This window comes from Chrysemys picta, chromosome 1 (assembly GCF_011386835.1).
Source record: "Chrysemys picta bellii isolate R12L10 chromosome 1, ASM1138683v2, whole genome shotgun sequence".
NCBI classification, from domain to species: Eukaryota; Metazoa; Chordata; order Testudines; family Emydidae; genus Chrysemys; species Chrysemys picta.
In genome coordinates this window covers 343,817,714-343,833,200 of record NC_088791.1, presented here as the reverse complement: position 1 = coordinate 343,833,200, position 15,487 = coordinate 343,817,714, and the positions used below count along the sequence as shown (strand labels likewise).

General features: G+C 54.9%; 1 long non-coding RNA gene across 1 annotated transcript; it reads right to left on the bottom strand.

Annotated features, from left to right (window-relative positions):
- Positions 1 to 2,956: 2,956 nt before the first annotated feature.
- LOC135980959 (uncharacterized) lies at positions 2,957 to 10,924 on the bottom strand. Its single transcript, XR_010597920.1, has 5 exons — positions 7,036 to 10,924; positions 6,812 to 6,903; positions 6,361 to 6,424; positions 3,929 to 3,980; positions 2,957 to 3,535 (listed from the first exon to the last, which is right to left on the bottom strand). It is a non-coding gene; the product is annotated as an uncharacterized LOC135980959 (long non-coding RNA).
- Positions 10,925 to 15,487: the final 4,563 nt, after the last annotated feature.

Below are 15,487 nucleotides of genomic sequence, written 5' to 3'. Positions count from 1 at the left end.
GGGTGGCAACCCTAATCCTCCATGAATTTATCTAGTTCTTTTTTGAACCCTGTTATAGTTTTGGCCTTCACAACATCCTCTGGCAAGGAGTTCCACAGGTTGACTGTGCGCTTGTGAAGAGACTGTGCACAGTGTGAAGATTGAGCCCATTGATAGATTGTCATCTCTTCATGGCAGGGATTGTCTTTTGTGTTGTGTTTGTGCAGCACCTGGCACAATGGGGCCTAGTCCATGACTGGGGAGCCTAAATCATATGGTAATATAAATAACCAACACATATACAGCAGCTGGCACAATGGACTGGGGCCATTAGGTCCTACTGAAATCCAAATAAATAATAATAATAACAAATTTGAATTGCACTGGGCATAGGGCCAGAAACCTATGCCCTAGGGAACCAGTGGTGTCAAGAACCTAGCTCTGGGTCTGTTATTTTCCGTGTCCTTAGCTGCTTTTGTCAACACAAAGCTGAACCGGGGGTGTTTTGGTGGCACTCTCTCTGGAGCTGCCTGTATTGTTAACAGTTTGCAGGTGAAATACAGTCCAGAGCCGAACTTGCCGTGATCTATAGTCTGGAAGGTTTGTTTCCTGCCACGGCTCCGTGTTTGATGTGGCTCTCGGGAGGTCAGTGAGAACGTTTGCATTCCCATGAGTCACCCTGTGGCTCGAGCAATGCAGAACAGGTGTGTTTTCCCCACAGACAAGTAAGCAGAGGTGGGGATCATTTATCCTGTTACCTCTGCATGGGGCAGAGAGAATTAAAGCTCTCCAAGTGTTTCAGGCTTTTATCTACACATGAACAGGAGGAGGAACAGGAGCAGGCCGTGATGTCAGAGAATGCCAATGTGTAGGAGCATCTGCGGGCACCTGAAGATTTGTTTTTGCAAGACCTTTTAACTCATGATTGTTTACCTCCTCATCAAATGTCATTCAGATTTGGTCTGATTTCCCCCTGGCCAACTATGAATCTTCCAGCCTGCACTGCTTGGAATGCAGGAGCTGGAGGTCCTTTGTGTCAATACTGAGCCAGTGGGGCTAGGGAGCGCTCTGCTGCTGGACCACCTGCCGGAGGAGCCGTAAAACTGAGATCCCAATCAGGCGTCGTTGCTGAAGATCCCACACCACTTTTTGCCAGAATTGGGGGGTTACCCCTACTCTCCTGGCTAAATTTCTAGGTAGGAGATGAATCAAAGGTGGGCAAAGCAGAAGATGAGGTAGAGAGCAAGGGAGGGAGGAAACAGGTGGGACCAGAGAACGAGGAACAAAGATGGAGGGAGAGAGACAGGCAAGGAAGAGGAACAGATAGAATGACCCACAGGGCAGGGGAAAGGGTGATTTGTGATGAAGACAGAATGATAAAACGGAGCAAGAAAACAGAGAGTGGGCAGAGCTGGGGGACGTCGCTTGTAGGTGTTTCTTCTTGAGAGAAGGCGGCTTGTGTTGCAGGTAGGGTTGCCAAGCCTCCAGGATTGGCTTGGTGTCTCCATGAATTCAAGATTAATCTTTCATTAAGGATTATGTCATGTTATGAAACCTTCAGGAATACGTCCAACCTAAATTGGCAACCCACGAGGAGGAAGTACATTTCCCCCTGCCAAGGGTTAGACGCAGAGGCAGTAGGGCCAACACCCCATGTTCAAAAATCATGTCATGTCCCCCAAATCATGAGGTTAATAAATCAATAAATGATTTGCTCTCTGGTTTTTGAGCCTTTGGAGTTCACATTTTCAAGTATTTACCGACACCCATAAAATCTAGAGCGACTCCCTTGAAAGAAAGGAAGAAGAAAGCTGAGATTCTCCTTCAAAATGTCTGGCTGAGTTTTCGAAAGGAAAGGCTGAACTTGCTCCACTGTGAGCCAACAGGCACCACTTGGAACTCCAGCCATTGATCAGACTACAGCAGCCCCCCGGCTTTGCCCCCTGCCCCCGAAAGTCAGCGTTAGGGCTGCTGACTTTCTAATCACACAAAACCGAACACCCCTGCCCTAACCCTTCTCCAAGGCCCCTTCCATTGCCACCCCATCACCGAGGCCCTGCCCCGCCCCGTCTCCGAGGCCCCACCCCCGCTCACTCCATTGCCCCCGCCCTCTGTCGCTCGCTCTCCCCCACCCTCACTCCACTCCCTCATTTTCACCGGGCTGGGGCAGGTGGTTGGGGAGTGGGAGGGGGTGAGGGCTTCAGCTGGGGGTGTGGGCTCTGGGGTGGGGCCAGGGATGAGAGGTTCGGAGTGTGGGAGGGGTCTGGGCTGAGGCAGGGGGTTGGGGTGTGGGAGGGGACATGGGCTTTGGGGTGGGGGTGCAGGTTCTGGACTGGGGCCAGAAATGAGGGGTTCAGGGTGTGGGAGGTGGATGCAGGCTGGGGCAGGATGTTGGGGTCTGAGGGTGAGGGCTCCAGCTGGGGGTGTGGGCTCCGGGCTGGTGACGAGGAGTTTGGAGTGCCGGAGGGGGTCCAAGTTGCGGCAGGGGGGTGGGACGGGGGTTTCAGGAAAGAGTTTGGGTGAGGGCTGGGGTTCAGGGCTGGGGCAGGGGGTTGGGGTGCGGGAGGAGGGTCCAGCTGGGGGTGTGGGCTCTGGGATGGGGCTGGGGATGACGGGTGGGGGAAGGGGTTCAGTGCTGGGGCAGGCAGTTGGAATTTGGGGGGTGGTGAGGGCTCCGGCTGGGGGTGTGGGCTCTGGGGTGCGGCTGGGGTGAGGGGCTTGGGGTGCAGGGGAGGCTCAGGGCTGGGGTAGGGTGTTGCGATGTTGCGGGGGGTGCAGACTCTGGGAGGGAATCACAGAGTCATAGAATATCAGGGGTGGAAGAGACCTCAGGAGGTATCTAGTCCAACCCCCTGCTCAAAGCAGGACCAATCCCCAAGCTTGGGTGCAGGAGGGGGCTCAGAGCTGGGGCAGGGGGTTGGGGTGCAGGAGGGGTTTTGGAGTGCGGGCTCCGGGTGGTGTTTACCTCAGCTGGTTCCAGGGAAAGGGCGACATGTCCCTTGGCTCCTCGGCGGAGGCGCAGTCAGGCAGCTCTGCACGCTGTCGCCACCCTCAGGTGCCACCCCTGCAGCTCCCATTGGCCGCGGCTCCCAGGCAATGGGAGATGAGGAGCCAGCGCTCGGGGTGGGGGCTGTGCATGGGGCTGCGGCCGTCCCTCCATCTAGGAGCCGAGGGACATGTCGCTGCTTGCGGGGAGACGCGCGGAGCCAGGTAGGGAGCCTGCCAGCCTCACGCCAACCGGACTTTTGACAGCCCAGTCAGCAGTGCTGACCGGAGCCGCCAGGGTCCCTTTTCGAGCGGGTGTTCCGGTCGAAAACCGGACACTTGGCAACCCTAGACAGGATGCTGGCAGCCAGCAAGATTCCTCTACTATTAAAGGTGCAGTTTCCAGAAAAGAGAAGGCCGACATCTCAGTCACATGGCTACACGCGGCCTAGTGCACAGTGAGGAAAGTTGGCCGCACACACTTGGAAATCAGCAGCAGCTTTATTATGCAACAAACAACTCGATGCCATGTTAACTCTGGCCCGTCCTTCTGTGACGCTTGGAAAGGCTCCTATGAGGGGGGGAAAAAAACCACAGTAAAAACAATGATCTTCAGATACATATTGATTTTCCAAACTCTCTGTTTCTATCCATCCAGCTTGCATCTAATCACTCTACACTCATATTAAAGCAACCATCGTTTCCACCTGAAAGGACCACGTTTCCTGCCCCTCTAGGGTTACAGGGGTGTACCCAGGGCCAGCACAACCCATTAGGCAACCTAGGCGGTTGCCTTGGGCGCTAACATTTGGGGGGCGGCGACCGCGGCGGCCGGATCTTCGTCTGCCCCTGTTGTCGTCGGTATTTCGGGGACGGGACCTTCCGCCACCTAGGGCGGCAAAAACGCTGGCGGCGCTCCTGGGTGTACCTAGAGCTGTAGTGCACGGCCCGTGTCTGTGCTTACCTCGCTAGTCCTGGAACAGCTCCTCGGGAAACAGCACCTCAGCCCTTCTGGCCTGGAATAGGAAGAGGAAGGATTAATCATTCAAACACATAACAGCCCATGTCACTGTGGGGCTGAAGGGCTCCTGCTACTCAGACGGCATCAATGGGCACAGAGACCGGACATAATCTGATTCGCTGCAAAGGGACCTAAGAGGAGAAAAACGTAGGGGAGGCAGAGCATCAGCGCCACCCTGTGGTGAGTGGCTTACATGACTAGTTTCTGTCTTACTTTTTTGGAAGAACAATACAAAGTCCTAACTAAGGGGGAACTGTTTCCTTGCAGTGAGCCCAGGACGAATTCCCACCAGAGGGGCTGCTGCTGGGCTAGGGTGTTAACTTGGACCCTGCCTTCCTTTGCAATCCCCAAGCCTCTTCAAGCGCAGTCAATTAGGACTCCAGGAACAGAGGTGGTTGCTTTGGGTAGGTCTACACTTGGGGCTATTTCGACCCCGCTAGCACGGGTGTAACAGCAGTGTAGATGGTGAGGACTGGCTAAGGCAAGTAAAGGGACGCTTGAACCCTATGGCTATGCACCCTACATGCCCATTCAGGGCCTCCCCAGTCTACGCTGCTATATTTAGTAGGGTAGAGTCCTGCCCCTTCCCCGCTGCCAGAGCCTTTCCCCACGGCAGTGAAAGATTCCAGGCAAACCGACAGGCTGCTTTAATGGTTAACGTGGTCTTGCCTCCAGCTTTCCTGTCTTCGTTTTAAGCAATTGTCCCGGCCTCCGGAGAATGTGAATAACTCCCGTAGGCTCGCTGATCACCGGGACCACACTCGCCCGGAGCCTTCCCCTTGCCATCAGCTCCCTCACTCCATGCCCATAACTCTCCTCCCACAGTCCAGGGACCAGTTATTTTGCCCTTTGCTGTATTTTGTCTAGAGTCTCCTCTGTAAATGTGTGTGTGTGTGTGTGTGTGAGGGTGGGGGTGGGGGAGGGGTGAGAATTGCCATATGAAAGGTGGTGAGGAGAGAGCTTGTCTCTAGCTCTACAGAGCTTTGATCTCCTTGCTGTGATTCATACCCCTACTGCTGCGGAATAGAGGTGAAGGAGGCATGGCCCAGTCTAGTGGCACTAGCCCATTTCAGTCATGAGGACAGAGGTTGCTGTGCTCTGGGTTTATCCTGCCAGCCTGGGGCTGGCCAATCACTGTACTGTTATGTAATAAGGGTCCCCTGTGGAACGCATAATGAGCTAGCCAGGGTCAAAGGTTACTTGGTCCGTCCTCAGCCATGAATTTTAGCAGGCGGATGCTGCTCCTCCTTGTTTTCTCCTCTTTGTGGACTTTGGCGGTGCCCAGCAGTTCGTGTGTTGGGGGATCAACAAGGAAAAAAGAAGTTTAGCAGCAGCAGAGAAAGGGGAACCCTGGATTAGCTTTATTCCAGCTCAATCATCACACCATTAATGATGGAAATGGTCTCTGCTCTGTCCTTTGTAGGGCTCAAAGAACACATTCCCTTCTCCATGGGCCTGGGCCAAAGCCCATTAAAGACAACAGAGAGACTGACTTCTGTGAGCTTTGTTTGGATCAGGCCACCTTGAACAAAGAGGGGTTGGACTCATTCCTGCGTCACTAGGCTTAGCCTATAACCATCTCACTGTCCACTATTTCCTTTGACTGACGGGCTGGTCTCACCCTCACTCAGTTCCCGGACTAAGGAACTGGATCTGGGGAGTTTGTACCCAATATCCCCCACCTCCTCCCTCTTTACATCTGAGGGTCTCTCTGATGAGTCCTTGCTGAGGACTGTCAAGTCATATTGCCCAGGCCTGATCTTCTTTGACTAAACACCAGGAAATACGGGCTTCCAGGGCTCCATCTGTGTCTTTGCATTAACCAGGTGTATCTTCCTGCCTCATTTAACTACCAGGCTCCTCTGATCAGCGAAGCAGCAGAAAAGCTTCCTGACTCAGGATACAGAGTAACTCTGCTGCTCAGTGCAGCATCTGCCAACCTGCCAGCCTTGAGGCCAAGCCTGTGATATGGTTCTGCAGATCCTAGGCTCAGTGCAGATCCTGGCAGCTGCGTGGGAATGTGCCTGAAAGCCGCTTTTGTGAGCCACCCCCACTAACTTGGAGGCCATCTGGCCACTGGGCCAGCCCCCAGCATAAAGCAGAGAAGCCTCGGGGATGCCGCAGCCATGCTCCCTCTCCCTTGGGAACACCTCCCTCTCCTGAGGCTGGGAGGAGGGTGGTGTTGGAGCCATTACAACAGGCCGATGGCGCCCATTACAGAAGAGGATCATCACACAGTGGATGACCAAAGTACACAGTACAAATTAGATCCCATTGGTGCCATGACAGGGCCTCTGCGTCCCCATTGCCATCTCCTTGACCCACACCCTGGGACCTCTGCTTCCTCACTGCACTAACCTAAGGATATTACTTACGTTCACGTACCAAGTCCAGGCCTTCTGATCTGGGTCTGTCTGCCGGCGTGCTGGACAGTGCGCCCTAGGGAATCAACACAACGGCTCTCCTGTCAATGCTTACATTCTCCAGGGCGAACTTTCAGAGGTTCAGCCTCTCAACAAAGAGAGCAGTTTTCAAGACGTCTCATGGGAAATCAAACTCAGTCACAATCTGGGAAATTACCGAGGGACTGATGGCCGAATGCTACGCTATTTCCACTGTTCCAGAGGGATTTCCTCAGAAGTATCTGGATGATTATGGTTTCAACACAACCCCTGCCTTTTACATAAACCCCAGGCCACCCCACTTACAGGTCAAGAAATGAGGATGCAAGGTGCCCCAGACATACATATGGGGCGCTGCCAGTTGTGAGAATATGGGACTGAGCAACGCTCTGCAATCTCAGTTCAACAAGTCAACAAAACTTACCTCAGCAAAGAAGGCAACTGAGGTGAGCGTGTGCTTCTTCCTGCCCCACTTGGGCCTTGGGCCTGAAATCCTTCCCTCTCTCATGTGGGGCTCTGGAACATAAATACCCATGAGTAACAGGGACAGCAAGCTCTACAGAGCAAATCCATACGGCAGATGGTAGAAAGAATAGCTTATACTATCTATCTATCTGTCTATCTATCATTACATGTTAATTCACTTACAGCATCTAGGCCTCCCCATTGTAGCTGAATGGCTCACAGTCAGAAGCTGGGATGTATCTGTTGAGGGGCTGGATTGTAGGATGAGAGTCCATGCATAGGCTCAGGCCAATATCTTCCTATGTCACTGTCCAAAGTCTGGCACTAACATTCATATTCAGGCATCTAAACGAGTGGATTGATTTTCAGAGGAGCTGCACAGCCACGGCTTCGGCAGATTCGAGTGAGAAGTTCTTGGTATTCAGCATTTGAGAAAAGTCAGGCCATTTATTTAGGTGCCTGAGTGCGGCATTGCAGCCTCTGTCATGGGTCGTTTACAATGAATACGGAATCAACATCATCTCGGCACGACAACCAAGTTCAGGATCTAATCGAACTGTATCCTCTCTGTACTGCTGTACGGTTGTGAAACATTGGGACTGCGCCACTCAGAGTGGGCAAAGCTGGAGACTTTCCACATAAAATGCCAACGTTGTATATTGGGCATAGAGTGGAACGACTTCATTTGTAAAGCAGATGTTTGTGGTCGCTCCGGTCTACAGACTACTGGGGCCATTGTCCGCAGATGGCGTCTTATGCTTTTCAGAGGACATGTGGAGAGTATGCCACACGACCAGGCCTGCACAACATACGGCCCGTGGGGGCCCACTGTGTGGCCCGCAGGGGGATTCTAAACCCCACGCACACAAAGTCCCGAGGCTGGCGTGGCGGCGTTTAGTGAGTCGGTGTGGCTCCCCTCCTGCCCAGAAGAGGGAGCACCCTTGCAGGCAGAGGAGTGGGTGGAGCCACCGCCGCCTGTTCCCGCCCCCTGGAAGTCAAGGGGCGGGACAGGAAGTATAAAGGCCGGCCGCCAGAGCTCAGTCAGCCGCCAGCCACTGCAGGAAGCAGACGTGCGGCCGGGAGCTCCCGGCCGGGAGACCTCCGAGGCCCGAGGACAGTACCCTGACTGGCCGGAGCTGCCCCGGACCCGCTATGAGGAGGAGCCGCCGGAGCCCGTCTGCTCCCGTCGTTGGGAGGAACCCTTGGAACCCCCCCCCACTAACCCTGAAGGCGAGACCGCACCAGAACCCCTCCGCCCCTGCTGCTACCCGGAGGAGCCGCCCGAGTGCAATTGGCCTGATTTCCCTGCGGAGCTGCCGGACCTGCCACCAAGCCCTGGCCGAGAGGAGCCCATGATGGTGGACTGGCCCGGGCCCGGTGCCACGAGCGAGGTAGGCCCTGAGGGGGAACCTGGAAGTAGCCCAGGGGTAGCCGACCCCGGTCAGGCTGCAGACGAATGTGAGCCAATGTCAGTGTGTTTCGGTGAGGATACCCCATTGACCAGCAGCTGTAGTAACCGCTGCTAGGGCCCCGGGCTGGAACACAGTGGAGTGAGTGGGCCTGCGTTCCCCCCTGCCACCCCCGCTCACGGATGGCAGGCTTCCCCCTCACCTAACGCTCAGCTGTAGGAGCCTAGGCGTACCTTAACTGTTTGCTCGCTCAGCCCCTGCATCTAAGGGCCTGAGCTATAACTGTGTGTGCCCCACCCTGATCCAGGGCCTGGGTTCCTTAACTGTTTGCTCGCTCAGCCCCTGCCCCCTAGGGCCGGAGCTACACCTGTGTGTGCCCCGCCCTGATCCAGGGTCCGGGCTCTTTACCTGTTTGCTCGCTCAGCCCCTGCACCCAAGGGCCTGAGCTATAACTGTGTGTGGCCCGCCCTGATCCAGGGCCTGGGCTCCCTAACTGTTGTCTGCTCAGCCCCTGCACCGGAGGGCCTGAGCCCCGAACTAACTGTTGTCGGCTCAGCCCCTGTACCAGAGGGCCTGAGCCTTAAATGAACTGTTGTCGGCTCAGCCCCTGCACCGGAGGGCCTGAGCCCCGAACTAACTGTTGTCGGCTCAGCCCCTGCACCGGAGGGCCTGAGCCCCGAACTAACTGTTGTCGGCTCAGTCCCTGCACCGGAGGGCCTGAGCCCCGAACTAACTGTTGTCGGCTCAGTCCCTGCACCGGAGGGCCTGAGCCCCGAACTAACTGTTGTCGGCTCAGCCCCTGCACCGGAGGGCCTGAGCCCCGAACTAACTGTTGTCTGCTCAGCCCCTGCACCGGAGGGCCTGAGCCCCGAACTAACTGTTGTCGGCTCAGCCCCTGCACCGGAGGGCCTGAGCCCCGAACTAACTGTTGTCGGCTCAGCCCCTGCACCGGAGGGCCTGAGCCCCGAACTAACTGTTGTCGGCTCAGCCCCTGCACCGGAGGGCCTGAGCCCCGAACTAACTGTTGTCGGCTCAGCCCCTGCACCGGAGGGCCTGAGCCCCGAACTAACTGTTGTCGGCTCAGCCCCTGCACCGGAGGGCCTGAGCCCCGAACTAACTGTTGTCGGCTCAGCCCCTGCACCGGAGGGCCTGAGCCCCGAACTAACTGTTGTCGGCTCAGCCCCTGCACCGGAGGGCCTGAGCCCCGAACTAACTGTTGTCTGCTCAGCCCCTGCACCGGAGGGCCTGAGCCTTAAATTAACTGTTGTCAGCTCAGCCCCTGCACCGGAGGGCCTGAGCCCCGAACTAACTGTTGTCTGCTCAGCCCCTGCACCGGAGGGCCTGAGCCTTAAATTAACTGTTGTCGGCTCAGCCCCTGCACCAGAGGGCCTGAGCCTTAAATTAACTGTTGTCGGCTCAGCCCCTGCACCAGAGGGCCTGAGCCTTAAATTAACTGTTGTCGGCTCAGCCCCTGCACCAGAGGGCCTGAGCCTTAAATTAACTGTTGTCGGCTCAGCCCCTGCACCAGAGGGCCTGAGCCTTAAATTAACTGTTGTCGGCTCAGCCCCTGCACCAGAGGGCCTGAGCCCCGAACTAACTGTTGTCGGCTCAGCCCCTGCACCGGAGGGCCTGAGCCTTAAATTAACTGTTGTCAGCTCAGCCCCTGCACCGGAGGGCCTGAGCCCCGAACTAACTGTTGTCGGCTCAGCCCCTGCACCAGAGGGCCTGAGCCTTAAATTAACTGTTGTCGGCTCAGCCCCTGCACCGGAGGGCCTGAGCCCCGAACTAACTGTTGTCGGCTCAGCCCCTGCACCAGAGGGCCTGAGCCTTAAATGAACTGTTGTCGGCTCAGCCCCTGCACCGGAGGGCCTGAGCCTTAAATTAACTGTTGTCGGCTCAGCCCCTGCACCGGAGGGCCTGAGCCTTAAATTAACTGTTCTCGGCTCAGCCCCTGCACCGGAGGGCCTGAGCCTTAAATTAACTGTTGTCGGCTCAGCCCCTGCACCAGAGGGCCTGAGCCTTAAATTAACTGTTGTCAGCTCAGCCCCTGCACCGGAAGGCCTGAGCCCCGAACTAACTGTTGTCGGCTCAGCCCCTGCACCGGAGGGCCTGAGCCCCGAACTAACTGTTGTCGGCTCAGCCCCTGCACCGGAGGGCCTGAGCCCCGAACTAACTGTTGTCGGCTCAGCCCCTGCACCGGAGGGCCTGAGCCCCGAACTAACTGTTGTCGGCCCTGCACCAGAGGGCCTGAGCCCCGAACTAACTGTTGTCGGCTCAGCCCCTGCACCAGAGGGCCTGAGCCCCGAACTAACTGTTGTCGGCTCAGCCCCTGCACCGGAGGGCCTGAGCCTTAAATTAACTGTTGTCAGCTCAGTCCCTGCACCAGAGGGCCTGAGCCTTGAACTAACTGTTGTCGGCTCAGCCCCTGCACCAGCGGGCCTAAGCCCTGAACTCACGGTCGCCTGCTCAGCCCCTGTCTGAGGGCCTGAGCCCTGAGCTAGCTGTCGGTTTTGCTCCTCCCCTGCACCGGAGGACCAGAGCTTCTAAACTAACTGGCTGTTTACTTCCAGCAGTAGTGAGTCGGTGTGGCTCCCCTCCCGCCCAGGAGGGTTGAGACCCGGCACGGACCTATTACACGGTGCTTCCTGGGGCAGCTCCTGGTGGCGTGCCTGCCCGCCGACAGGAGCCAGCAATGCGGGACAAGGAGATGGAGCCCTCGCGTGCCGCCGCCGCGCCTCAACCCCCTCCCCCGCCCCAAGTAGGACACGGAGCCCGCGCGCGCCGCTGCCCCTCCCCACTACCCCAAGCGGGACACGGGCACGGAGCCCTCACTCCGTCCACCCCAGCGGGACACAGGGCTCTGCCACCGCCCCCGTCCTGAGCGATTTTTGGCCTACTCCCCGCCCCTGGGACTCCTTCCCCATCCAACCCCCCGCGTTCCTTGATGCCCCCCCCGGGATCCCTGCCTCATCCACCCCCTTCCCTGTCCCCTGACTGCCCTCCCCCGCCCCATCCAACTCCTCTCCTGATTCCCCATCCAACCACCCCTTCTCCCTGTCCCCTGACCACCCTTGGAACCCCTGCCCCTGACTGCCTCCCACCACCCCATCCAACCCCTGCTCCTTCCTGACTGCCCCCCGGTACCCTTGCCCCCATTCAATCCCCCTGTTCCCTGCCATCTGACTGCCCCGACCCCTATCCAGCCCCCCACCACCCCCCTGAACTCCCCTGCCCTCTATCCAGCACCCCGTCCCTGCTCCCTTACCGCGCTGCCTGGAGGTGGCTGGCGGCGTTACAGCCATGCCGCTCGGCTGGAGCCGGGCCACGCTGCCACCGCGCAGTGCCTGGAACACCGGGTCAGTCTGAGCTTGCAGCCCCCCCGCTTCCCGCCAATCAGCTGTTCGCGCAGGAAGCCTGGGAGGGCTGAGAAGCAAGCGGCGGCTTCGTGCTCAGGCCCAGGGAGGCAGAGCGGAGGTGAGCTGGGGCGGGGAGCGGTTCCCCTGTGCGCCCCTCCCCCCGGGTTACCTGCTGTGGTGCGGACGGCTCCCCCACCCCAGCTCACCTCCGCTCCATCTCCGCCTCCCTGGGCTTGAGCACGAAGCCGCCGCTTGCTTCTCTGCCCTCCCAGGCTTCCCGCGCGAACAGCTGATTCGCGGGAAGCGGGGGGAGGAGGGGGAGAAGCGGGGTGGAGTGTTCAGAGGCGGAGTGGAGGTGAGCTGGGGCCGGGGAGCGGGGCGGAGAGCTGGAGCACCCATGGGGTCGGCTCTTAAGGCACCACTTTTGCATAATGTGCTCAGGGGGATCAGCCGCTCCCTCTGCTCCCCCCCAGCTATGGTCCTGGTCACTTCAACTTACCGGTTGTTAAATTTAGAAGCCCTTTTAGAACCGGTCCCGCGCAGGACAACTGGTTCTAAAAGGGCTTCTAAATTTAACAACTGGTTCCCACGAACCGGCTCCCGCTCACCACTGGAGCCTCCCCTTGCCGCTCTCACCCTAGGAGCCAGAGACCTCCCAGCAGGGCTGGTGAGTGCGGCCAGGGAAGGGGGAAGGGTGTGGTGGAGTGAGTGTCTGGGAGGTTTGCGGGGGGTGCTGGGCTGTGAGGGTGTGGAGGCGCTGGGCAGTGGGGGAGGTTTGTGTGTTTTGGGGTGCTAGGCAGTGGGGGCCTGTTGGGGGGTGCTGGGCAGTGAGGGAGATCTCATAGACGCATAGACTCTAAGGTCAGAAGGGACCATTATGATCATCTAGTCTGACCTCCCACATGATGTGGGCCACAAAACCTGACCCACCCACTCCTGGAAGAATTCTCTCCCTTGACTTAGCTGTTGAACTCCCCAAATCATTATTTAAAGACTTCAAGTCGCTGAGAATCCTCAAGCAAGCGACCCCTGCCCCATACTGCGGAGGAAGGCGAAAAACCTTCAGGGCCTCTGCCAGTCTACCCTGGAGGAAAATTCCTTCCCGACCCCAAATATGGCCATCAGCTGAACCCCGAGCATGCGGGCAAGATTCTCTAGCCAGACCACCTGGAAAAGTTCTCTGTAGTAACTTTTAATATCCCATCATTGACCATTGTTATTGATCTATTGACTAAAATCACTGTATCCCATCAAACCATCCCTTCCATAAACTTATCAAGCTTAATCTTAAAGCCAGAGAGGTCTTTCGCCCCCACTATTTCCCTTGAAAGGCTGTTCCAAAACTTCACCCCTCTGATGGTTAGAAACTGTCGTCTAATTTCGAGCCTAAACTTCCCGACGGCCAGTTTATATCCATTCGTTCTAGTGTCCACATTAGTACTGAGCTGAAATAATTCCTCTCCCTCCCTGGTATTTAAAGAGAGCAATCATATCCCCCCTCAGCCTTCTTTTGGTTAAGGTAAACAGACCTAGCTCCTCGAGTCCCCTTTCATACGGCAGATTTTCCATTCCTCGGATCATCCTAGTGGCCCTTCTCTGTACCCGTTCCAGTTTGATTTCATCCTTTTTAAACATGGGAGACCAGAACTGCACACAATACTCCAAATGAGGTCTCACCAGTGCCTTGTATAACGGAACCAGCACCTCTTTATCCCTACTAGAAATACCTCGCCTAATGCATCCCAAGACCGCATTAGGTTTTTTCACGGCCACATCACATTGCCGACTCATAGTCATCCTGCGATCAACCAGGACTCTGAGGTACTTCTCCTCTAATGCGTTACATCCAACTGATGCGTCCCCAGATTATAACTAAAATTCTTGTTAGTTATCCCTAAATGCATAACCTTACACTTCTCACTATTAAATTTCATCTTATTACTATTACTCCAGTTTACAAGGTCATCCAAATCTCCCTGGGGGATATCCCGATCCTTCTCCGAATTGGCAATACCTCCCAACTTTGTGTCATCCGCAAACTTTATCAGCCCACTCCTACATTTGGTTCCGAGGTCAGTAATGAATAGATTAAATAAAATCGGACCCAAAACCGAACCTTGAGGAACTCCACTGGTAACCTCCCTCCAACCTGACAGTTCACCTTTTAGTACGACCTGCTGCAGTCTCCCCTTTAACCAGTTCCTTATCCACCTATGGATTTTCATATCGATCCCCATCTTTTCCAATTTAACCAATAATTCCTCATGCGGTACCCTATCAAACGCTTTACTGAAATTGAGGTATATTAGATCCACCGCATTTCCTTTATCTAAAAAATCTGTTACTTTCTCAAAGAAGGAGATCAGATTGGTTTGGCACGATCTACCTTTCGTAAAACCGTGTTGTAATTTGTCCCAATTGGCATTGACCTCAAGGTCCTTAACTACTTTCTCCTTCAAAATTTTTTCCAAGACCTGGCATATTACAGATGTTAGATTAACAGGCCTGTAGTTACCCGGGTCACTTTTTTTCCCCTTCTTGAAAATAGGAACCAGATTAGCTGTTCTTCAGTCAAACGGTACCACCCCCGAGTTTATGGATTCATTAAAAATTATCGCTAACGGGCTTGCAATTTCCCGCGCCAGTTCTTTTAATATTCTCGGATGAAGATCATCCGGTCCGCCCGATTTAGTCCCGTTAAGCTGTTCAAGTTTGGCTTCTACCTCGGATACGGTAATGTCAATCCCCACTCCTTTATTCCCATCCGTCTCGCTTCTACTATTCCTCAGCCTTTCATTAGCCTCATTAAATACTGATGCAAAATATTCATTTAGATATTGTGCCATGCCTAGTTTATCCTTAATCTCCACTCCATCTACAGTCTTAAGCGGTCCCACTTCTTCTTTCTTTGTTTTCTTCCTATTTATATGGCTATAAAAGCTCTTACTATTGGTTTTAATTCCCCTCACAAGGTCCAACTCTACTCAGCTTTTGGCTTTTCTCACTCCATCTCTACATGCTCTGACCTCAATAAGGTAGGTTTCTTTGCTGATCCCCCCCTCTTCCACTCCCTGTACGCTTCCTGTTTTTTCTTAATGACCCCTCTGAGATGCTTGCTCATCCAGCTCGGTCTAAATCTCCTGCCTACGAACCGTTTTCCCTTTCTTGGGATACACGCCTCTGACAGCTCCTGCAACTTCAACTTGAAATAATCCCAGGCGCCTTCCGCCTTTAGATCCCTAAATATGTTAGTCCAATCCACTTCCCTAACCAGTCTCCTTAATTTATTAAAATTAGCCCTTTGGAAATTGTAAACCTTAGTCTCTGATTTCATTCTGTTAATCTTTCCATTTAGTTTAAATGGAATTAGCTCAAGATCACTTGAGCCAAGGTTGTCCCCTACAACCATTTCCTCAACGAGGTCCTCACTACTCACCAGCACCAAATCTAAAATGGCATCCCCCCTCGTCGGTTCAGCAACTACTTGATGAAGGAATTCATCAGCTATTACGTCTAGGAAAATCTGAGCCCTATTATTGTTACTAGCATTTGTTCCCCAATCTATATCTGGGAAGTTAAAGTCTCCCATGATTACACAGTTCCTATTAGTATTTACATCCCTAAAAACGTTAATGAGTTCTCTGTCCATATCCAGGCTAGATCCCGGCGGTCTATAGCACACCCCAAGCACTATCCCAGGGGAGGCTCTAGTAGTTCTTTTACCCAATGTGAGTAATGCCCAGACAGACTCCGTCTTATCCATACCATCGCTTATTATTTCTTTACAGTTTACCTCATTATTGACATACAATGCTACTCCCCCACCTTTACCTTTGATCCGGTCTTTCCTAAACAGCACATACCCTCCCA